At 39.1% G+C, this 25026-nt stretch overlaps 1 long non-coding RNA gene across 1 annotated transcript in view; it reads left to right on the top strand.

The window, feature by feature from the left end:
• LOC145535855 (uncharacterized) overlaps positions 1–17564 on the top strand; it is a 245407-nt gene extending 227843 nt beyond the window's left edge. Inside the window, exon 4 of the long non-coding RNA XR_014075516.1 lies at positions 14194–17564. This is a non-coding gene — a long non-coding RNA (uncharacterized LOC145535855). The remainder of the gene's footprint in view (positions 1–14193) is intronic.
• Positions 17565–25026: the final 7462 nt, after the last annotated feature.

The following is a 25026-nucleotide window of genomic DNA, read 5'->3' as shown; positions in this document are numbered from 1 at the left end:
ACATATTTAACGTGATGAAAGAGAAAAACCTACAACCCAGATTACTGTCCCCAGCAAGGATCTCATTCGTATATGAAGGAGAAATCAAAAGCTTTACAGAAAAGCAAAAGCTGAAAGAATTCAGCACCACCGAACAAATGCTAAAGGATCTTCTCTAGACAGGAAACACAGAAAAGGTTTATAAACGCAAACCCGAAACAACAAAGTAAATGGCAATAGGATCATACTTATCAATAATTACCTTAAATGTAAATGGGTTGAATGCCCCAACCAAAAGACAAAGACTGGCTGAATGGATACAAAAACAAGACCCCTATATATGCTACAAGAGACCCACCTCAAATCAAGGGACACGTATAGACTGAAAGTGAAGGGCTGGAAAAAGATATTTCACGCTAATGGAGACCAAAAGAAAACAGGAATAGCAATACTCATATCAGATAAAATAGACTTTGAAGTAAAGTCCGTGAAAAGAGACAAAGAAAGACACTATATAATGATCAAAGGATCAACCCAAGAAGAAGATATAACAAGTATAAATATATATGCACCCAACATAGGAGCACCACAATATGTAAGGCAAATGTCAACGAGTATGAAAGGGGAAATTAACAGTAACACAATAATAGTGGGAGACTTTAATACCCCACTGACACCTATGGATAGATCAACTAAACAGAAAATTAGCAAGGAAACACAAACTTTAAATGATACAATGGACCAGTTAGACCTAATTGATATCTATAGGACATTTTACCACATAACAATGAATTTCACCTTTTTCTCAAGTGCACACGGAACCTTCTCCAGGATAGATCACATCCTGGGCCATAAATGTAGCCTTGGTAAATTCAAAAAAATTGAAGTCATCTCAAGCATCTTTTCTGATCACAATGCAGTAAGATTAGATGTCAACTACAGGAAAAAAAACACTATTAAAAATACAAACATATGGAAGCTAAACAACACACTTCTGAATAACCAACAAATCACAGAAGAAATCAAAAAAGAAATCAAAATATGCATAGAAATGAATGAAAATGAAAACACAACAACCCAAAACCTATGGGATTCAATAAAAGCAGTGCTAAGGGGAAGGTTCATAACAATACAAGCCTACCTCAGGAAACAGGAGAGAAATCAAATAACTCTACACCTAAAGCAACTAGAAAAATAATAAATGAAGCACCCTGGGGTTAGTAGAAGGAGAGAAATCTTAAAAATTAGGGCAGAAGTAAATGCAAAAGAAACAAAGGAGACCATAGCCAAAATCAACAAAGCTAAAAGCTGGTTCTTTGAGAAGATAAATAAAATAGACAAACCATTAGCCAGATTCATCAAGAAACAAAGGGAGAAGAATCAAATCAACAAAATTAGAAATGAAAATGGAGAAATCACAACAGACAACACAGAAATACAAAGGATCATAAGAGACTACTATCAGCAACTATATGCCAATAAAATGGACAACTTGGAAGAAATGGACAAATTCTCAGAAAAGTGTAAGTTTCCAAAACTTAACCAGGAAGAAATAGAAAATCTTAACAGACCTATCACAAGCACATAAATTGAAACTGTAATCAGAAATCTTCCAGCAAACAAAAGCCCAGGACCAGATGGCTTCACAGCTGAATTCTACCAAAAATTTAGAGAAAAACTGACACCTATCCTACTCAAACTCTTTCAGAAAATGGCAGAGGAATGCTAACGTCCAAACTCATTGTATGAGGCCACCATCACCCTAATTCCAAAATCAGACAAAGATGCCACAAAAAAAGAAAACTGCAGGCCAATATCACTGATTAACATAGATGCAAAAATCCTCAACAAAATTCTACCAAACAGAATCCAACAACATATTAAAAGGATCACACATCATGACCAAGTGGGCTTTATCCCAGGGATGCAAGGATTCTTCAATATTCACAAATCAATCAATGTGATACACCACATTAACAAATTGCAAGATAAAAACCATATGATTATCTCATTAGATGCAGAGAACGCCTTTGACAGAATTCAACATCCATTTATGATAAAAAAAAAAATCCTCCAGAAAGCAGGCATAGAAGGAACATACCTCAACATAATAAAAGCCATATATGACAAACCCACAGCAAACATTATCCTCAGTGGTGAAAAACTGAAAACATTTCCCCTAAAGTCAGGAACAAGACAAGGGTGCCCATTCTCACCACTACTATTCAACATAGTTTTGGAAGTTTTGGCCACAGCAATCAGAGCGGAAAAATAAATAAAAGGAATCCAGATTGGAAAAGAAGAAGTAAAACTCTCACTGTTTGCAGATGACATGATCCTCTACATAGAAAACCCTAAAGACTCCCCCAGAAAATTACTAGAGCTAATCATGAATATAGTAAAGTTGCAGGATATAAAATTAACACAGAGAAATCCTTTGCATTTCTATACACTAACAATGAGAAAACAGAAAGAGAAATTAAGGAAACAATTCCATTCACCATTGCAACGAAAAGAGTAAAATACTTAGGAATATATCTACCTAAAGAAACATAAGACATATATATATAAAACTATAAAACACTGATGAAGGAAATCAAAGAGGACACAAATATGGAGAAATATATGATGTTCATGGATCAGAAGAATCAATATAGTGAAAATGAGTATACTACCCAAAGCAGTCTATAGATTCAATGCAATCCCTATCAAGCTACCAACTGTATTTTTCAGAGAACTAGAACAAATAATTTCACAATCTGTATAGAAATACAAAAAACCTCAAATAGCCAAAGCAATCTTGACAAGGAAGAATGGAACTGGAGGAATCAACCTGCCTAACTTCAGGCTATACTACAAAGCAACAGTCATCAAGACCGTATGGTACTGGCACAAAGACAGAAACATAGATCAATGGAACAAAATAGAAAGCCCAGAGATAAATCCATGCACTTATGGACAACTTATCTTTGACAAAGGAGGCAAGAATATACAATGGAGAAAAGACAATCTCTTTAACAAGTGGTGCTGGGAAAACCGGTCAACTACTTGTAAAAGAATGAAACTAGAACACTTCCTAACACCATACACAAAAATAAAATCAAAATAGATTAAAGATCTAAATGTAAGACCAGAAACTATAAAACTCCCAGAGGAAAACATAGGCAAAACACTCTCTGACGTAAATTATAGCCGGATCCTCATTTACCCACCTCCCAGAGTAATGGAAATAAAAGCAAAAATAAACAAATTGGAACTAATTAAACTTGAAAGTTTAATTTTGATGAAAGTGAAAGAGGAGAGTGAAAAAGTTGGCTTAAAGCTCAACATTCAGAAAACTAAGATCATGTCATCTGGTCTCATCACTTCATGGGAAATAGATGGGGAAACAGTGGATACAGTGGCTGACTTTACTTTTGGGGACTCAAAAATCACTGCAGTTGGTGATTGCAGCCATGAAATTAAAAGATGCTTACTCCTTGGAAGGAAAGTTATGACTAACCTAGACCGCACATTAAAAAGCAGAGACATTATTTTGTCAACAAAGTCCCGTCTAGTCAAGGCTATGGTTTTTCCAGTGGTCATGTATAGATGTGAGAGATGGACTATAAAAAAAGCTGAGCACTGAACAATTGATGCTTTTGAACTGTGGTGTTCTAGAAGACTCTTGAGAGTCCCTTGGAGTGCAACGAGATCCAACCAGTCCATCCTAAAGGAGATCAGTCCTGGGTGTTCATTGGAAGGACCAATGTTGAAGCTGAAACTCCAATACTTTGGCCACCTGATGCAATGAGCTGACTCATTTGAAAAGACCCTGATGCTGAGAAAGATTGAGGGCAGGAGGAGAAGGGGATAACAGAGGATGAGATGGTTGGATGGCATCACTGACTCAATGGACATGGGTTTAGTTGGACTCCGGGAGTTGGTGATGGACAGGGAGGCCTGATGTGCTGTGGTTCATTGGATCACAAAGAGTCGGACACGACTGAGTGACTGAACTGAACTGAAACTTAAAAGCTTTTGCACAGGGAAGGAAACTATAATCAAGGTGAAAAGACAGCCTTCAGAATGGGAGAAAATAATAGCAAATGAAGCAACTGACAAAGAATTAATCTCAAAAATATACAAACAACTCCCGCAGCTCAAGTTCAGAAAAATAAGTAACCCAATCAAAAAATGGGCCAAAGAACTAAACAGACATTTCTCCAAAGAAGACATACAGATGGCTAACAAACACATGAAAAGATGCTCAACATCACTCATTATCAGAGAAATGCAAATCAAAACCACAGTGAGGTACCATCTCATGCCAGTCAGAATGGCTGCTATCAAAAAGTCTACAAACAATAAATGCTGAAGAGAGTGTGGAGAAAAGGGAACCCTCTTACACTGTTGGTGGGAATGCAAACTAGTACAGCCACTATGGAGAACAGTGTGGAGATTCCTTAAAAAACTGGGAATAGAACTGCCATAGGACCCAGCAATCCCACTGCTGGGCATACACACCGAGGAAACCAGAATTAAAAGAGACGCGTGTACCCCAATGTTCATTGCAGCACTGTTTATAATAGCCAGGACATGGAAGCAACCTAGATGTCCATTGGCAGATGAATGGACAAGAAAGCTGTGGTACATATACACAATGGAATATTTCTCAGCTATTAAAAAGAGTGCATTTGAATCAGTTCTAATGAGGTGGATGAAACTGGAGCCTATTATACAGAGTGAAGCAAGTTAGAAAGAAAAACACCAGTACAGTATATTAACACATATATATGGAATTTAGAAAGATGGTAATGATGACCCTATATGCAAGACAGCAAAAGAGACACAGATGTAAGGAACAGACTTTTGGACTCTGTGGGAGAAGACGAGAGTGGGATGATTTGAGAGAATAGCATTGAAACATGTATATTATCATATGTGAAATAGATTGCCAGTCCAGGTTCATTGCATCTGACAGGGTGCTCAGGGCTGGTGCACTGGGATGACCCTGAGGGATGGGATGGGGAGGGAGGTGGGAGGGAGGGTCAGGATGGGGAACACATGTACATGCATGGCTGATTCATGTGAATGTATGGCAAAATCCACCACAATATTTTAGTCATTAGCCTCCAATTAAAATTTAAAAAAAATACAGTCTGTCACTGTTTCCATTGTTTCCCCATCTACTTGCCATGAAGTGATGGGACCAGATGCCATGACCTTCGTTTTGTGAATGTTGAGTTTTAAGCCATCTTTTTCACTCTCCTCTTTCACTTTCATCAAGAGACTCTTTAGTTCTTCTTTGCTTTCTGCCATAAGGGTGGTGTCATCTGTATATCTGACTTTATTGATATTTCTCCCGGCAATCTTGATTCCAGCTTCTGCTTCATCCAGTCCAGCATTTCTCATGATATAGTCTGCATATAAGTTAAATAAGCAGGGTCACAATATACAACCTTGACGTACTCCTTTTCCTATTTGGAACCAGTCTGTTGTTCCATGTCCAGTTCTAACTGTTGCTTCTTGTCCTGCATACAGATTTCTCAGGAGACAGGTCAGGTGGTCTGGTTTTCCCATCTCTTGAAGAATTTCCCAGTTTGTTGTGATCCACATAGTCAAAGGCTTTGGTGTAGTCAGTAAAGAGTTCCAGATTTCTCTGGAACCGTAATGTAGTGTCAACTTTGGGTGAATATGATTTATTAATGTAGCTTTATTAAGTTTAACGAGTACCACTCTGGTGAGTATTACTGAAAGTGGGAGAGACTACGCATGTGTGAACTCAAGGGGTATACGAGAAGTGCTTTCCTCTCAATTTTACTACCCACGAACCAAATACTACTCTACAAAAATAACGTCTTTTTAAAAATTTACTTAAGCTAAGGTTCCATGAGTCAACTTGAGGGAATCCCACAGTTAAATCTTCTCAAACAATGGAATTAAGTACTTTCTTGATACTTCTAATATTAAGGTATACTAGAAGTTTTTGCATTTAGCAATAATCTTTAAATGATAAATTTTTAATGTCTTTATAACTAAGAGCTGTCCTAGGTGCCTGTAATAACTGTACTCATTCAAGATAAGACTTACTATAGATGATAACAATGTAAATCGGGAGGAGATATTTTTCGTTGAAATAAAATGTTTTGGTGCTTTTCTAAGATAAATTTCAACTAGATTGAGTTCCCTAGCTTTGTTGATGCTTGCACTCAGTCAAATTGTTTGAGAGGCAACCACTGTGGAGTAGTTATTAAAGATGTAAATGACCAATGTATGAGGAAGGGCACATTTCCTTCACCACCACACCTACCTGGCTGGCTGAAATTCAGCTCAGTTTATCCTCAGTGAAAAGAAGATTCTTTGAGCAATGGCTGCAGTATGCTCTGCTATTGGAGCTTTGAGTGAGAAATCTGAAGAGGAAATTCTTGTTCTTTGTGTGCCGTTCCTCCATCCTGAGGCAAGAAGCAGAATCCTCAATTGCTTGCATTCTCAAATGTTTATAATCGATCATTGTTCCTTCCCCCTTTTCATACTGTTTCATTCTGTTCAGCATTCAAGGCAAGAATACTAAAGTGGTCTGCCATTCTCTTCTCCAGTGGACCACGTTTTGTCAGAACTCTCCACCATGACCCGTCCGTCTTGGATGGCCCAGCACAGACAGCATGACTTATAGTTTCATTGAGTTACACAAGGCTGTGATCCATGTGATCATTTGGTTAGCTTTCTGGGATTGTGGTTTTCCTTCTGGAGGCTATGGGATTATAGGTCTTTCTTCTTCTGTCTGCCTTCTGATGGGTGACAATGAGAGGCTCATGGAACCTTCCTGATGGGAGGGACTGGCTGTGGGGAAAACTGGGTCTTGCTCTGGTGGGCAGGGTCATGCTCAGTAAATCTTTAATCCAGTTTTCTGCTTATGGGTGGGACTGTGCTCCCTCCCTATTAGTTGTTTGGCGTGAGGTGGCCCAGTTCTAGAGTTTGCAGTCTCTATGGTAGGGCAACAGGCTCTATGGTAGACCTCCAAAAGGACTTATGCCAACACCCTGCGCCTCCCAGGACTGCTGCTGCCAGTGCCCCTGTCCCCTCTCTGCTTGATTTGTTCAGTCCCAGATTTTTAAAAAATTATTATTGGAGTATAAATGCTTTACAATGTGGTGTTACTTTCTGCTGTACACAAAGTGAATCAGCAAAAAAAAATACTCATGCAGATTTTGCTATACATGATTGCCAGATTATTTACAGAAAGATTAAATAAAGTTCTAGTGTTGATCCTGGATTTTTACTGTTTACTCTTTTCCACATTTGTTCTGATTCTTTCTTTGGTCTTTAAAAAATTACTTCTCATTATTGCTAATTTGCATTTACTCTACAGATATCCTTTCTTCTAATAATTTAAAGATTATTAAAAACAGTCTATTTCAGGGACTTTTTGAAATATGTTTATTGTTGTATTTGTTCCAATTATGACATACAAAAAAGTAACTTTAGGCTTGTTGGGGGAAAACAATGGAAGAGCCCCACTTTTAGATGACCTGTCTTATGTTGGTTTGTACAACAGTCTAGATTTGATTTGGTGACAGCAGACATCAAATAAAGTATACAGAGATGGAATCTCAGAGAAAGATTCTGTTAACAGCAATTTCCAACTCTATGAGAAAGTGCATAAATTCATGGGCTGGCAAGGAAAATTGTCTCCCTTGACTCTTTTGTGGTATAATGAGGACCTTCTACATATTTTTAAAATGAAGCCATTAGAAGCTAGCAACAAAAAGAGATCATTTATATTTATATGAATGGATATTTTAAATCATTTTTCAAGTTATATAGGATTTTAATATTTCTGTACCTTCATTTTTCAGCCTCCTCTGGAGGAGATGTACAGTTCTTTGTGAATTAAAGGGATGTATAGAAATGCAAATATTGCAGATTGTAAAGTGGTACAAAAAGACAGTCTGCTAAATTAAGTTCAAAGCTATAGGGTACATTGTCTGTATGCTTAGACAATAGAGAACTGGAAGCTAACAAAAAAAGAAGAGAGATTTAGGTAAATAACTTAATACATAGAAGCAGGAATGGATACATAGTTTAATAAAAATGAATTTGTATAGAAGTCAGACATCAGATTGTTCAATTTAATTATCCACCAATGGTATATACTTTTTTTATTTTCAAACTGCACCAGGTGTATAAAACAGCATCCTTTATTTCAAATGTGGGACACTGTGAGAGATCCGAATATAGGCTATAGTACAGGAAGGAATTCATGGCATACATAATATTTTAAGAAAAAATTCAGTGTCAGTCAGGGTATATATATTGATTTAGGAGTTCTACACTGGAGAAGGAAATGGCGACCCACTCTAGTGTTCTTGCCTGGAAACTCCCAGGGACGGGGGAGCCTGGTGGGCTGCCGTCTCTGGGGTCGCACAGAGTCAGACACAACTGAAGCAACTTAACAGCAGCAGCAGCAGCAGGAGTTCTACATATGTAAACCAGGCCTATGTTATTAGAATTATTAAGATTATGCTAACAGAGGAGGATCATTTAAAAACTTGTCAGAGGTCTCATTTGAAGACAGAAGGTGACAACATGGATTAGAAGGAAGAGTGATTAGATCTAGGGAGTGCTGATAAGGTTTAGAAAGAGAGTGAATACTAGTTTATCTAGTATTCTAGATAAACTTATCTAGAATAAGTTGGAGTTCACTTCAGTCGCTCAGTCCTGTCCCACTCTTTGTGACCCCATGAATTGCAGCATGCCAGGCCTCCCTGTCCATCACCAACTCCCTGAGTCCACCCAAACCCATGTCCATCGAGTCGATGATGCCATCCAGCCATCTCATCCTCTGTCGTCCCCTTCTCCTCCTGCCCTCAATCTTTCCCAGCATCAGGGTCTTTTCCAATGAGAACCCCATGAACAGTATGAAAAGGCAAAAAGATAGGACATTGAAAGAGAAACTCCCCAGGTTTGTAGGTGCCCAATATGCTACTGGAGATCAGTGGAGAAATAACTACAGAAAGAATGAATGGATGGAGCCAAAGCAAAAACAGTACCCCGTTGTGGAAGGGACTGGTGATAGAAGCGAGGTATGATGCTATAAAGAGCAATATTGCATAGGAACCTGGAATGTTAAGTCCATGAATCAAGGCAAATTGAAAGTGGTCAAACAGGAGATGGCAAGAGTGAACATCGACATTCTAGGAATCAGCGAACTAAAATGGGCTGAAATGGGTGAATTTAACTCAGATGACCATTATATCTACTACTGTGGGCAGAAATCCCTTAGAAGTAATGGAGTAGCCATCATAGTCAACAAAAGAGTCTGAAATGCAGTACTTGGATGCAATCTCAAAAACGACAGAATGATCTCTGTTTGTTTCCAAGGCAAACCATTCAATATCACGGTAATCCAAGCCTATGCCCCAACCAGTAATGCTGAAGAAGCTGAAGTTGAACGGATCTATGAAGACCTACATGACCTTTTAGAACTAACAGCCAAACAAGATGTCCTTTTCATTATAGGGGACTGGAATGCAAAAGTAGGAAGTCAAGAAACACCTGGAGTAACAGGCAAATTTGGCCTTGGAGTACAGAATGAAGCAGGGCAAAGGCTAATAGAATTCTGCCAAGAGAACGCACTGGTCATAGCAAACACCCTCTTCCAAGAACACAAGAGAAGACTCTACACATGGACATCACCAGATGGTCAACCCCGAAATCAGATTGATTATATTCTTTGCAGCCAAAGATGGAGAAGCTCTATGTCAGCAAAAACAAGACCAGGAGTTGACTGTGGCTCAGATCATGAACTCCTTGTTGCCAAATTCAGACTTAAATTGAAGAAAGTAGGGAAAACCATTAGACCATTCAGGTATGACTTAGATCAAATCTCTTATGATTATGCAGTGGAAGTGAGAAATAGATTTAAGGGACTAGATCTGATAGACAGAGTGCCTGATGAACTATGGACGGAGGTTCATGACATTGTACAGGAGACAGGGATCAAGACCATCCCCATGGAAAAGAAATGCAAAAAAGCAAAATGGCTGTCTGAGGAGGCCTTACAAATAAGTTGGAGAGGGAGCTAGAATAGCACTGTCTCTATTTCTATTGTCTCAAGTAGTTTGATGGCTTTTGTTGGTTTTCCTAGACAATTGCTGGAGGCAGTTTAAAACTGTGTCTAAACACAGTGCATATCACTTGGGGATAATTTGTTGTAGAAAATGAAGGCAGTATGAAATGTACAGTAAGACAAATGGCCCATGGACTTATTATCTGAAGGGAAGAAAATAAATGGGAAGTCCATCCAGGAATCTCATTCTGCATTAATGTTTTTAAGGTATGTGATCTTTCTCAGCATAAGGAGAAATTTTTTTCTTTTCTTTCATTATGTCTATCTGAGATGATGAATATGTTTGGGGTCATCATTTCATAATATATGTAAATTAAACCACCATGCTGGATGCCTTAAACTTATATAGTGATGTATGTAAATTATTTCTCAATAAAATTGGGGGATAAGATATTATGCAAACAGTGGTACTCACTTAACAAAACTCTACTCTAGGAATCATACTGCTCTAGGATTGGTACAGTGATAGCTTGCTAGAGTGAATGAAACCACACATCCAAATGATACAGTCTCTCAGCTTATGTGGGACAATTTAGCTATTTTATTAAAATGGTAATCAACAGAACCTTTGGAACAACTCATCTTGGGGTCATTTGGATTTGAACTAGTTGATCCATCTAAGAAGTAACCTATAGTCTTAGTTTCTAATCATAAACTTTCTGTGATATATTTAGAGAGATATAGTCGAGATTCAAACCACTGATCCCAATATTATTCAACATACACTGGACTTCTGAACTGCATGAATTATTGTGCTAAGAACAGTGGGATAGTTTCTTTTTTGTGTTAATATTTTTTATTCCTGATTTTAATACTACAGTAATAATTAATTCTTTGTTTGAAACTATTTTCTGTAGGGCAGAAGGAAGAAAAAAAGGAAACAAATGATATGGTGAATTCCAGTCAACCAGCAGTAAAATAATGACAGTGGGGTACTCTCTTAAGGGCAAGAAACTTGCCTATTTTTTCTGACATTGTATCTTCAGCATCTGGCATAATACAACAATACATAGCATATATGCTTGTTGACCCATCAGTGAATGAATGAATAAATAAGGTGGGGGGTGACAAAGAGAAGTAATTATAATGCTCAGTCGTGTCGACTCTTTGCGACCCCATGGACTGTGGCTACCAGGCTCCTCCATCCATGGTATTTTCCAGGCAAGAGTACTGGAGGGGGTTGCCATTTCCTTCTCCAGGGGATCTTCCCGACCCAGGGATCAAACACAGGTCTCCCGCATTGCAGGCAGATGCGTTACCCTCTGAGCCACCAGGAAAGCCCTAATTATAATACCAGACAAAGTGAAATAATTGGTGTAAGCTTAGTACTGTAGATACCAAGAGAAAGGTACAGTTCGTCCCAGCTTGGGTGATGTTGATCAAGAAAGGCTTCGGGTATAACATAACATTTGAATTAATTCTTTTGGAATGAATAAGACAGAAAACACACACACAGAACAGGAGGTGCATTCAAGGCTATACTAACATCACAAAGATTGTAGCAGTGTAAAAGTGTATGCCATTTTTAGGAATGCTGAGAATGCAGGGTGGTTGGAAGGGTGTGGTGATGGATGGGACTGGAAAATAAGGGCAATACCAAGTCACATAAAGCTATAAATGTCCTACTAAAAAGTTGCACCCCATTGAAGATTTTAGAAGAGAACAAGGGTTTATTAAGCACTCAGTAAGTGTCTACGTTTTATACTGTAAGAATTATTTGCCTTTAAACAACATGTAGAATTTGCAGGTAACTGTTATTTCCTTCAAGAATTATTTCTTAACCCAAGCCCATTGGTTAGTCAGTTCAGTTGCTCAGTCATGTCCGACTCTTTGTGAGCCCATGGACTGCAGGACACCAGGCTTCCCTGTCCATCACCAACCCCTGGAGCTTGCTCAAACTCATGTCCATCGAGTTGGTGATGCCATCCAACCATCTCATCCTCTGCCGTCCCCTTCTCCTCCTGCCTTCAATCTTTCCCAGCATCAGGGTTTTTTCCAGTGAGTCAGTTCTTCGCATCAGGTGGCCGAAGTATTGGAGTTTCAGCTTCAGCATCAGTCCTTCCGATGAATATTCAGGACTGGTTTTCTTTAAGACTGACTGATTGGATCTCCTTGCAGTCCAAGGGATTCTCAAGAGTCTTCTCCAACACCACAGTTCAAAAGCATCAATTCTTCGGCGCTCAACTTTCTTTATAGTCCAACTCTCACATCCATACTTGACTTCTGTAAAAAACATAGCTTTGACTAGATGGACCTTTGTTGGTGAAGTAATGACTCTGCTTTTTAATATGCTGTCTAGGTTGGTCATAGCTTTCCTTCAACCCAAGCCCATGGCACTGTGTGTATTTCCTTCTTCATAGCATTTATCACAGCGTGTTACAATTTCTTGCTTAGTTTTTAGTTTCCTATACTGGACTGGGAGCTCACTAAGTGCAGGAACAATGTCTACTTTGTTCGTCCTTGTAATTCAGTGCTTGTTCATCAGTGCTTAGAACAGTGTCTGGCATATAGTAGATATTCAATAAATATGTATTGATTAAACAAAAAAGAAATGAGTACTGAATCATGTGATTGTTAATTTGCTGTATCTGCAAAATGCAGGGGAACAATTTTTAGAGCATTTCTATGGTAAGATGAAGGGAATTCATTTGTGAGACTGGAGATTCTGTGTCCGTTAAAGGTAAAAGACCCTTATAAAGGGCAGGTCTCTGTAAGATAATGGGGACTCAGTTACAAACCCTGAGTTCTGTTTAGTGTTGGGACTTCTCTGGGATGCTTTAAGTCTCAGAGTTACAGCTCAATAAATGTTGGTAAATGGACTAGATCAGTTACCTACACAAACTGGAGGGTTCTAGTAAATATTTGTTGAAGGCCTACATTTATTGTGGCAGATTATATTTTCCAGAATGACCCAGCTCACATATTTATTCCATCTCCTTTGCCAGTGAGAGGTGGAGTCTCTGTTCTCTTTATCCTGAGATTGAGTGAATCTTTCTAACTGCTTTCATGAGTAGAATACATTAGAAGTAAAGCTATGGGAATTCTGGCTAGGTCACAAAAAATGATATGGCTTCTGCTGATGTGCACCCTCTGTCTCTCTGTGCTATTTCTTGGAATGATCACCTGTGGAGGCCAGCTACCATTGTGTAAGGAAGCCCAAACTTGCCCCTAAAGAGACCACACAAAAAACGCATGTGGAGAGGAACCAAGGGCCCTAACCAATAGTAGGAATGAACCACTGGACGTATGACTGAATGAACTTTCAGGTGACTCCCAGTTGTGGAATCTTCCAGCTGAGACCTCAGATCCTGGAGCAGCTACAAGCCCTGCACACTGTACCTTGTCTGAATTCCTGACCCACAGAAACCCTGAGGGATAAGTGATTATCATTGTTATAAGAAACTAAGTTTTGTGCTAATCTGTAACTCAGCAATAGATAATGAATAATACATATGTACTCTGTAGACCAAACTTGTAGGGGCAAGTTTGGGCTTCCTTATGGAATGGTGGCCTGCCTCCACAGGTAATCATTCCAAGAAATAGCCCAGAGAAACAGAGAGACAGAGTGTACACGCAGCAGAAACCATATAATTTTTTATGACCTAGCTAGAATTCCCATGTGGCTTCCCTTGTGGCTCAGCTGGTAAAGAATCTGCCTGCAACGCGGGAGACCTGGGTTTGATCCCTGGATTGGGAAAATCCCCTAGAGAAGGGAAAGGCTACCCACTCCAGTATTCTGGCCTGGAGCATTCCATGGACTGTACAGTCCATGGGGTCTCAAAGAGTCGGACACGACTGAGCGACTTTCATTCACTCTGTAGACCAGATCAGTGGTTTATAACTTTTAAAAAAATCTTATATCTGTCTGAAGATCTGAAAAGCTAAGGTGGCCTCCATTTTCCATGCCTCCTGGTGTTTGCAGCCTTGTATATTCCCTTCCTTTTGAATGTGTGTAGTATATGCGGCTTTTGTATAACCAATAGAATATGGCAAAGTTGATGTGCTATCACTCTATGTTTTATTATAATTTATTTTGTTATAAAACTCCTTCTTGCTGTCAGACTGACTCTACGGTCTTTCTCTCCTTGTTGCTTTTGATGAAGCAAGCTGCCACAAGTCCTACAACCAGAAGGAAGTGAATTCTGCCAATAACCAGAGTGAACTAGGAAGAGGACCCTTCCCCAGTCATGTCTGGAGATGACAATGAAATGTTGCCTGACACTTTGGTGGCAACTTCTCAGAGGATCCTGATGAGGCATGCATACACTTGACCAACAGATACAGTAAGATAAATGTATGTTCTGTTTTATTCCATTGAATTTCTGATAATTTGTTATATGGCATACAAAATGATTACCTCTCTGAGAAAAATGTACAGAGACTCATATTCACATAGAATTCTTATGCAACATTTTAAGTTGATTATGGACCCCTGATTCCCATGAATGGATCCAAGGTTAAGAACCACTATTCTAGATTGTTTGCCCTACAGTCATAGGCAGAAGAGTGCAAAACTTAGAAGATTTTGTTCATAATGTTTTATAGTAAACATTTTAATTACTTGACTAGTAGTTCTCTACCTTATACTTGAGCATTATCTACTTCAGGATTGAATTTTCTCTACTTCTGCATCTTTGGAGGTGGGTCATTTGTACAGTTTGATATTATTGTTCTAGTCAGAAGGAATCCACCCCCCAGTCACTCTCTCCATCTTTTATCCCTCACTTTCCAGAGGCAAAACCAAGAGAAGATCTGCAGATATCAATAAGCAGTAAACAGGAATGGCTGATAGAATTAGGCTAATGAGCTACTCATTGAGTAAAGGCTAATGAACACAATTCAGTAAATAGTTTACATTTTTCCTATATTTCATTGGGAAGTAAAATGTAAGATACAACAAAGTTAATTCTTTTGATCATAATTAAAATGCAATACAAACAAAAAATCCTTCTTTAACCTCATAGTTTAAGCAAGTGTTTTCTTTACCATCTTTATTCTTTAATAATTGCTATGCTCTAATAAAATTAGATGATGTAGAAAATAATACTTATTAGGAATTCTGTACCATCGGCATGCAAACATCCTCATTAAAGCCAGTGATCTATGTTTTGTTTTTTTTAAAAAATGTCTTTAATTCTTGCCTTTTTTTCTGACTATCCATTTCTTTGCTGAAGAAGCACAATCAAGCTCTGACAGTGTCAACTCCCATCTTTGATGGTACTGAAAGGAGGGGTCAATTTTTCTAAGGGACAAATGGAATTGTAGGGGGAGCTCCAAAGCATTGAGAAGCGTAGGACACGTGTCAACAGCTTTCTGTTTTCTCTTCCCCCTCAATTATACTGTTAAGGGTTAATCCAGGGAGGGCAGCAAATAAGTGTCCACAAGGCTCCCCGGAACCAGCTTCTGCACTCGGAACATCCAGCTCATGGAGATGTCCCATCTGCACCACACATGGGAAAGGCAGCGGGCATCTGGGCCAAGTGTGGATGGCAGGGAAGAGTCTACTTGCTTGCTTGGTAAAATGACGGAGATGCAAGTCACATGTAGGTATGCCAAGTGACTTAATCTTTCTCTGCTTCCCCAATCACAAACAATTTGGCTTTGCCTATTAATTTTTGTAGGTACCATTAAAAGGAATACCATAGCTAATGTTATATCAGACCCAATTACGCTAGTGAACTGCTTCTATTTTTTTTCTTTCATGCTGTGGCATTTCCTTTCCCCTGAAAACACTCTTTCACTCAGTCTAGCAATTAACTGCTTGAACAGTATAATAAGGAAGCAATTAAGAGGTGACAGAGAAAAATTAACACTCCATTTCACATTAAAGGCTAAGTGAGTATCCTTGCCATTGTGAGTTAAATGTGTCTTTGAAAACCTGTAGTTTGGATGTATTTTCCTTTTGAATAAGGAACCCAGCTCCATGTTTTTTGTCTAGCATCCCAATCTGAAAATGGATGATAACTAATTGGGTGCTGTCTGCTTAAACAGGCTATATTAATTGCAGTTTGTTCTCCTGTAAGTGTCAAGGAAAACAAAATCTTTGTAATGTGTAGGCATAATGTACGGCTGCCTTCATTTGAATATGCAGGCCATGTCCTAGCGCAAATAAAGCAAACTCCTGGATGCAATGTTGCCATGGCAGGCAGTATTTGCATAATAAATAACAGCTATCATGAGACTTTCTTTATGAAGTTCTCTGTTGTGTTGTCAGCTGTAAGAGCCTCCACTAAAGCAGCCAATATTGAGGAAGTAGAGTGTGTTTTGCTTGCAAATGCAACATCCAAACTGGAGTCACTGTCAAGAATCCATTATTTCAGTGTTGTTGGCTAAATGGGATGAATTGTGTTAAGTACATACAAGGGATACATGGTGAACTGTATCAACATACATCCACAAGATGACAAGAATATGATTTAACTCCCAGACATTCAGTTGGATTAACTCAGGAGCATAGTAGCTTGGTTTTCTGTGTCAAGGTCTTTCAGCACGATTGTGGTATCCACCATCTCATCCTCTGTTATCACTTAAGTCTGGGTCAAAGAAGTGAGAAAATCCCTCTTGCTTCTGGTGGTAGTGACTGAAAAGGTATTTAAAGGGGAGTAGGGTTCTCAATAGCCTTATCCTGTGAGATTCTATTCTTATGCTATCTTAAGGCTACTGAATTTCTTGATACTTATTTGTAGGCTTTTCTTTGGGCACTATATTAATTTACTTTAAGTTGCACAAGAGACTGGCAAATAAGTAGTTATTTTTCCATGAATTTTATATCTTCCTTCCCTTTCTCTACTTTCAGAAACTTTTCTTCACTGCTTGTTTCCTGAGACTCAGAAGGATGGAAAGTTCATTGTGTATGTGTGTGTGTTCCCCAACCATTAACTGAAGTTCATGAAATGTGATTGATAAGAGCCTTCCCTTACGTTGACTTACAATTCTGCCAATCTTTTTGGCCCAGATGAGACACTATATTTTTGTTCCCAAGAAAAGAAATCATGGCCACCATCATCACCTTGGTTACTATTTATTGTGTGCTTATGGCACTGGACACTGTGTTAGGTGATATTGTGTGCCTCATCTCGTGTGATCCTTACAATTCTTATAGTCCTCATTTTAGGCTTGAGAAAACTGAGGCTCTGAGTCTGGAGTCAGGATTTGAATTTTGTGCTATTTTACTCCAAAGCTCATGCTCTTTTTACCACTTAATGCCCCAAGGGCAGAATTTTTTAAAGTGAACATTAATGAGACCTTCCTTAAACAATGTCTATTTTAATGACTACAAACAGCACTGTATTTTTTCTAAGGCCAATGAAAATAGCAATATTCATGACTCGAGGAAAGAAAGGTGCAACAAATCTGGAGCTGATTCTCACCTCTTTATAGCCTGATTTATAAGGGCAAAGAAGTTAGAAGTCTGCTCTAGATGGAGGCCTATTAGGTTGTCTTTATTTCCAAAAAAGAAAAAGAGAAAAAAAAACGACAGCAAAACCTCAACAACTCATTTTCAACTTTTAAGAGCTCAGAAAGGTAGTCTAAGCTATTAAAGACTATTTATTATCTTCTTTTTTTTAACATTTCATCATCCTAAATTTTCCTTGATCATGTGAGAACTTGCTGTTCAGGTGTCTTTATAGAGCAATTTTCTATAGCCAAGTTACACATCTTAAAATAATGACTTATAATGGAAATTGGGCGTGAGGTGGCTGCAGCATTAGCTAAAGAGCACCATTAGAATATGCTGTGTTACAAAAAAATAAACACTTGGGTACTTCAGCTTTTAAAATAAAATCCTTAAAAGCAAGGCATCTGTGGCAAATGCAGTAATAATATTTAATAATTGTGGAGAGAGTGGTGAAAATGGCAAAAAGTGACCAACCATTGGAGAACCTGGAAATGTTGCGTAGTTAAGATCTGTCCTGAACCTCCCAAAAGGATTTCGGTATAAAAAAGAATCTCTTGCAACCTAGTTTTCTTTTTCTTCTTTGTGCTACTATCATGTCTGATGTGCTGTAGGTTGGGAAGCAAGGTTTTTTCTTCTTTCAATATTTCTTTTAAATGAACACCATCTTTAAGTTATAGCATTGCCTATCCAATGAGGTCGTTCTTGGATTATTGAAATTTCTCTCCTCTTCACATTGATGGAGTTATATTACCAAAGACTCTGACTTTTTACTTTTGAAAATAAATCTTTGCAAAAATAAAATCACTGTTCCTTTTTATCCTTCTGATAACATGCCAGTCCTTTGATGTGAAGCGGTGACAAATTCGTGTTTCATTATTAGCAAGTAAGTAAAAGTAGAATCTTTTACCACTAGTGGACTGGGCAGCATTTTCCCCAGTGTGGGCTCACCCACAATCAATTTCAATGAATGCTTTGAAATTTAACAGTAACAGTACTCATATTTAGCAGTATTGCTAGCCAGTCAGAAGCTTGCACAAATAAGCCCTTGATCTGGTCATAAAGAGAATGAGTGGAGGTAGAAAGGATGGAAAATGGAGAGCATCTATGTATGCTCTTATCAAGTGACCCTACTTATGTCTGAAACCTCAAGTACCATATGATTGTAGAGGTGTGTTTGTGGAGGTGGAATATTTAAAAATATGTGCCTAATAGTCTTTCAAATTTTTCAAGAGAGAGAAAGATCAGGATTCTGTGAAAAGGTCACAGTTGTGGACTGAATGTTTGCCCCTCCAAAGTTCATATGTTGAAATCCTAATGCCCAATGTGACATATTAGGAAGGAGGGCCTTTGGGAGGTAATTAGGTCATGAGGGTAGAGTCCTCATGAGTGGTATTCGTGCCCTTGTAGAAGAGACCCCAGAGACTCCTCATTTCCATTCCACCACATAAAGACACAGAGAGAAGACATTCATCAACCAATGAGGGAGTAGGCTCTCACCAGAACCCAACCAAGCTGACACCCTGATATTGGACTTCCAGCCTGCAGAACTGTGAGAAATATATTTCTTTTTGTTATAAGCCACCCAGTCTATTAGGTATGTGTTAACAACAGCCCAAGCAGACTGAGAGTCACCCCCATGAATGCCAAATGGCAGGAGCTTATGGGACCTAACTCTTTTGTACATTTATTGCCTTTTAAACAGGAGAGACTACTTTCTGATACTTGCTCTCCTCTTGTCTGCAGTCTATGGCCCTTGGCAATGCAGGGAGCCCCCAAGTCTCTTACTGCTTCTCACATTCTCTGCCTGGCTGGAGATAGCAGACACTCAAAGCTCACCATATCCATCACAAGAGAATCTCTAAGAAATTCTCTCCACCATACCCCCAACTTACCTGAATTTGTCAAGGAAGTTGTTACCAGGACATTTTCTGTTAGACTTGTCCATTGCCATCTAAGACATTAAAGGTGAGGTCCCAAATACTTGCAGGTTGAAGATCCCCTTTTAAAAATGTCAGGTAATTCCACATGATTTTATGATTGACAAAATACAAAACACCTAAGTAAATCTATGACTCATGAGTGTACAGCTGATCCTTGAACAACAGAAGTTTGAACTGCATAGGTCCACTTACACACTGATTTTTTTTTTTTTTTTTTTTTTTTTACTTTCAGTAGGAAATACTACACTACTACATGGTCTGCAGTTGGTTGGACCTGGAGATGCAGAACTGCATTATATGTAGAATTTTGACTGTGTGGAGGGTTGGCACCTCTAACCCCTGTTTGTTCATGGAGAAACTGTTTTTATCTAAAGATGGAGTTTTGTTTCATTAATCACAAAGCGGCATGCAGTTAATCTGAAAAACAAAAAGTTGTGGGAATGGTGGTATGTATGTGAGGAGCATTATATATGCTGTCCACATATAGTGCATGATGAGGTTTTCTTCCAAGATCCCTGGTCCTCAGGTTGGAAATCTTGAGATTAAAGGAGTTTTCCTCTTTAACCAAAAAAAAAAGTGGAGACTCTACTGCTCATCTCTTTTCCTAAATGCCACTCCCCTAGTTATTCAGTCCCCTCCTGCCCCTCTAGCCACTTACAGAACAAATTGTATTTCAGCGCAGGATGACCATTCTGAGCCTCAAATGTGATCTGAAAGTGAAAGTCACTCAGTTGTGTCCGACTCTGTGACCCCATGGACTATACGGTCCATGGAATTCTCTAGGCCAGAATACTGGAGTGGGTAGCCTTTTCCTTCTCCAGGGGATCTTCCCAACCCAGTATTTGAACCCAGGTCTCCTGCATTGCAGGTGGATTCTTTACCAGCTGAGCCACCAGGGAATCCCAAATATATAGATGGATATATGTGTAACTCACCACTCTGTGATATCACTCCAATTTGCTCTGGTTGGATTAAAAAACAAAATCCTAGCTTTTCAGCTCGTGTTTTCCTCAGCTACTAGTAGAGAGAAAAAGCCAGGTCCTTTCTAGTGACGTTTCTCCACAGTGATCTACTTGTCCTACTTCCTTTCCCCATCACACTCATCCATGCTAGTCACTTTCTCTCCTAAATCCCACATTCTTTGGCATGTGCTCAGCCTAGGACAGGTTCCATTACCTTTATCTGTTGACATTTTAAGGTGAATTTAATTCTTTCAGACACTCCTTCCTAATCAAATACCTTTAAAAATGCATCTCATTGTACTTGCAACATCTCTGCCACCAGATCCACTCAGTCCCCTTGGGGTGAGTGTGTGAGGGCAGTAGGGCCGAGGAAGAAATTTTCATGCTTCTACCCCAGAGCTGTCTCTAGGACCCTCAGATCCCCTCTTCCCCTTTGTTCTCTTTCCTGCCAGTCAAATTCTGTCTCATTAAGATGAATATTTTCAAGTACCCACATTTACATAGAACATCCATAAGACAACTTTTGTCTACTGCAAAAAAAAAAAGGAGGGTGATTACATTTCGCATATAATTGAAAATGCGGTTGTTCATCACACACATGAAAACCTCAGTCAATTATTTGTAATTTGTCTTTGGTCCTCGCATCAGTGCCTTGTTGAAGCCTTTCATTGAATATGAATGTTACTTACCTTGTGAAAGAACTTTCTGGTGATATATTAGTATTCATTATGTAATTATTGGGAAGAGTATAAGATATTTAGCTCTCTAATTCTGCTGCTGTCAGTAAAGCCTCATGGGGAGCTAAAGCAGAATTTAAAATGCGAGTAATAGAGACTTCAGATAGAAATCCAAAATGCCACTGGGAAAAACCAGAGTCAGCTGGCCTTTATGCTGTAATAGAGTCTTACATTGTATTATCACAAGTTTAAGAAGATCTTAGTATTTTAGAGCTGGATGACACTTTGAGATCACCTAGTCCAGCACTCTAATTTGGCAAGTGGAGAAACCATATGACCTAATGTGCTTTCCTAGTGAGAGAAAGGAAAGTAACTCAGGTCATATGGTCAGTGGCAAGATTCCCCGACATGCAAAGACAGGAACCAAGGTACTCAACATAGCTAAAAATTAGCACTAGAGATATGGTTAAATTACACAATTTCAACATCCTTATTGCCTCCAACAAAGTAAAAATCACAGGAGAAAAGTATGAATAGTAGGTTTGTTACTTAGAGCCACGAATAATCACTTCTGTACAAAAACGTTTCTTTAGATTTGTGACCCCCAGATCTAATCCGGAAACACAGCATGTGTCAGTTCACACTGTGTCATGTGACATAAAGCTACTTAATATAAACTGACTTAGAGTGAAATTTCTATTGCACTGCATTGCCTTAGAAAGAAATTACACTTTTGTTCACGAGTGGATAATTATCTTTGCCAGTTGATACTGTTTTGCTATTTGCAGGTAGAAATGAAAAGAGGTATATTCTTTGAGAGTGTATCCTTAAAATAGATACCAGGATAAGGAATTTGTGGGCTATCTATTTGATAGGGTGATGGGAGTGCAGGCAACAGGAGTGAAAGAAAATACTACGTTTAACAAAAGATGTATGTTTGCCTTGAGAAGCCATTTGATTGGAAAGCAAAGTGTAATATAAAAACTTCCACGGGAAGCAACCTTAAAGTAGAACAGTGAGTACAAGCTAAGAGGAACTAGCTGAAAGTAAAAGGCAAATATCTAACCCTTCCTTATAGAGATATCTACAAGGAAGTTACTTGGATGTAGAAAGATAAATGGTTTGACAGAAAAAAATATTATATCCATAATATTAATAGCACACACTTACTTATATTTTGAGCATCGCTGTAAGCAGTTTTTGTGTTTTAAGTCTTTTGTTCATCATAACTACCCTATAAGGCAGTTACTATGATAGTCATTTTACATTTGGGTTTGGAAACTGAAGCCTGAGAGGTGAAGTATGTGAGTTTTCTAGGGCTGCTGTAACAGGATCACAAACTGGGTGGCTTAACCGAAAGAAATTGATTGCCTCACAGTCTGGAAGTCTGAGGTCAAAGTGTTGGCACAGCTGGTTCTTTCTTAGGGCTGTGAGGGAAGAATCTGTTCCAGGACTGTCTCCTTAGCTTATAGATAGCTGGGTTTTCATGCATCTCTTCATATCATTTTCTGTCTGTGTATGATCTTCAAGAAAATTAGAGATACCAAGGGAACATTTCATGCAGAGATGGGCTCGATAAAGGACAGAAACGGTATGGGCCTAACAGAAGCAGAAGATATTAAGAAGAGGTGGCAAGAATACACAGAAGAACTATACAAAAAAGATCTTAATGACCCAGATAACCACAATGGTGTGATCACTCACTTAGAGCCAGACATCCTGGAGTCTGAAGTTAAGTGAGACTTAGGAAGCATCACCACGAACAGAGTTAGTGGAGGTGATGGAATTCCAGTTGAGCTATTTCAAATCCTAAAAGACGATGCTGTTAAAGTGCACTCAATATGCCAGCAAATTTGGAAAACTCAGCAGTGGCCACAGAACTGGAAAAGGTCAGTTTTCATTCCAATCCCAAAGAAAGGCAATACCAAAGAATGTTCAAACTACCAGACAATTGCACTCATTTCACATGCTAGCAAAGTAATGCTCAAAAATTCTCCAAGCTAGGCTTCAACAGTATGTGAACCGAGAACTTCCAGATGTTCAAGCTGGTTTTAGAAAAGGCAGAGGGACCAGAGATCAAATTGCCACCTGGTGGATCATAGAAAAAGCAAGAGAGTTCCAGAAAAACATCTGCTTCTGCTTTACTGACTATGTTAAAGTCTTTGACTGTGTGGATCACAACAAACTGTGGGAAATTCTTAAAGAGATGGAAATACCAGACCACCTTACCTGTCTCCTGAGAAATCTGTATGTAGGTCAAGAAGCAACAGTTAGAACCGGACATGGGACAACAGACTGTTCCAAATTGGGAAAGGAGTACATCAAGGCTGTATATTTTCACCCTGCTTATTTAACTTATATACAGAGTACATCATGCAAAATGCCAGGCTGGATGAAGCACAAGCTGGGATCAAGATTGCCAGGAGAAATATCAATAACTCCAGATATGCAAATGACACCACACTTATGCCAGAAAGTGAAGAGGAACTGAAAAGCCTCTTGATGAAAGTGAAAGAGGAGAGTGAAAAAGCTGGCCTGAAGCTCAACATTCTAAAAACTAAGATCATGGCATCTGGTCCCATCACTTCATGGCAAATAGATGGGGAAACAATGGAAACAATGACAGACTTTATTTTCTTGGGCTCCAAAATCACTGCAGATGGTGACTGCAGCCATGAAATTAAAAGACACTTACTCCTTGGAAGAAAAGCTATGACCAACCTAGACAGCATATTAAAAAGCAGAGACATTATTTGCTGACAAATGTCCATCTAGTCAAAGCTGTGGTTTTTCCAGTAGTCATGTATGGATGTGAGAGTTGGACTGTAAAGAAAGCTGAGCACCAAAGAATTGATGCTTTTGAACTGTGATGTTGGAGAAGACTCTTGAGAGTCCCTTGGACTGCAAGGAGATCAAACCAGTCCATCCTAAAGGAAATCAGTCATTGGAAGGACTGATGTTGAAGCTGAAACTCCAATACTTTGGCCACCTGATGCAAAGAACTGACTCATTGGAAAAGACCCTGATGCTGGGAAAGATTGAGGGCAGGAGGAGAAGAGGACTGCAGAGGATAAGATGGTTGGATGGCATCACCGACTCGATGGACATGAGTTTGAGCAAGCTCCAGGGGTTGGTGATGGACAGGGAAGCCTGGTGTCCTGCAGTCCATGGGGTTGCAGAGTCAGACATGACTGAGTAACTGAACTGAACTGATGCCTTCTATGCATATTCTTTGCATGTCTGCCTCTGGGTCCAAATTTGCCCTTTTTATAAGGACACTGCTTATATTAGGTTAGGGTCCACTGTAATTTTATCTTGATTGTCTCTGTAGAAAACCCTCTCTCCAAATTAGGACACACTATATGGTACTGAGGGTTAAGACTTAAACTTATGAATTTTGGTGGGACACAATTCAACTCATAACACTAGGTATTGGTTCTAACTCTGAGAGTTGGTGATGGACAGGGAGGCCTGGTGTGCTGTGGTTCATGGGGTTGCAAAGAGTCGGACACAACTGAACGACTGAGCTGAACTGAACTGAACTGAATGGTGATAACAAAACCCAGGCCATCTGCCCCAGAGTCTGCTCTGCACCACTACTTTATCTCTCTCAATTTTGTCATCAATATCAATGTTATGCCAAGTGGAACATAACTTTAGAAATTCATGGGGCTTAATGATATAAAGGCGCTTCCTTTCAATCCAAAAGTTACCTGAAATTGAAACCAGACATTGTCCATGCCTAAAGCAGCATGTGATGGAAATCTCACATGGAGGTCAAGCCCGAAGCTGACTTCCCTTCCCTGACTGATCTCACATTAGACACTGCCCATAGCCTATGTTCTAAGCATAGTCATTGCCTTGTCCCGAATGCTTTTATCTGCACTTTCCCACCTCTAGGCCTTTGCCTGTGCTATTCCTTCTAATGCTTTCAAAATTTTAATTTGAAAATTTTATG

This window comes from Giraffa tippelskirchi, chromosome X (assembly GCF_054371585.1).
Source record: "Giraffa tippelskirchi isolate mGirTip1 chromosome X, T2T-mGirTip1v1.2.pri, whole genome shotgun sequence".
Classification (NCBI taxonomy): domain Eukaryota; kingdom Metazoa; phylum Chordata; class Mammalia; order Artiodactyla; family Giraffidae; genus Giraffa; species Giraffa tippelskirchi.
The sequence above is the reverse complement of the archived record's forward strand: the minus strand, read 5'-3'. Positions and strand labels throughout refer to the sequence as shown.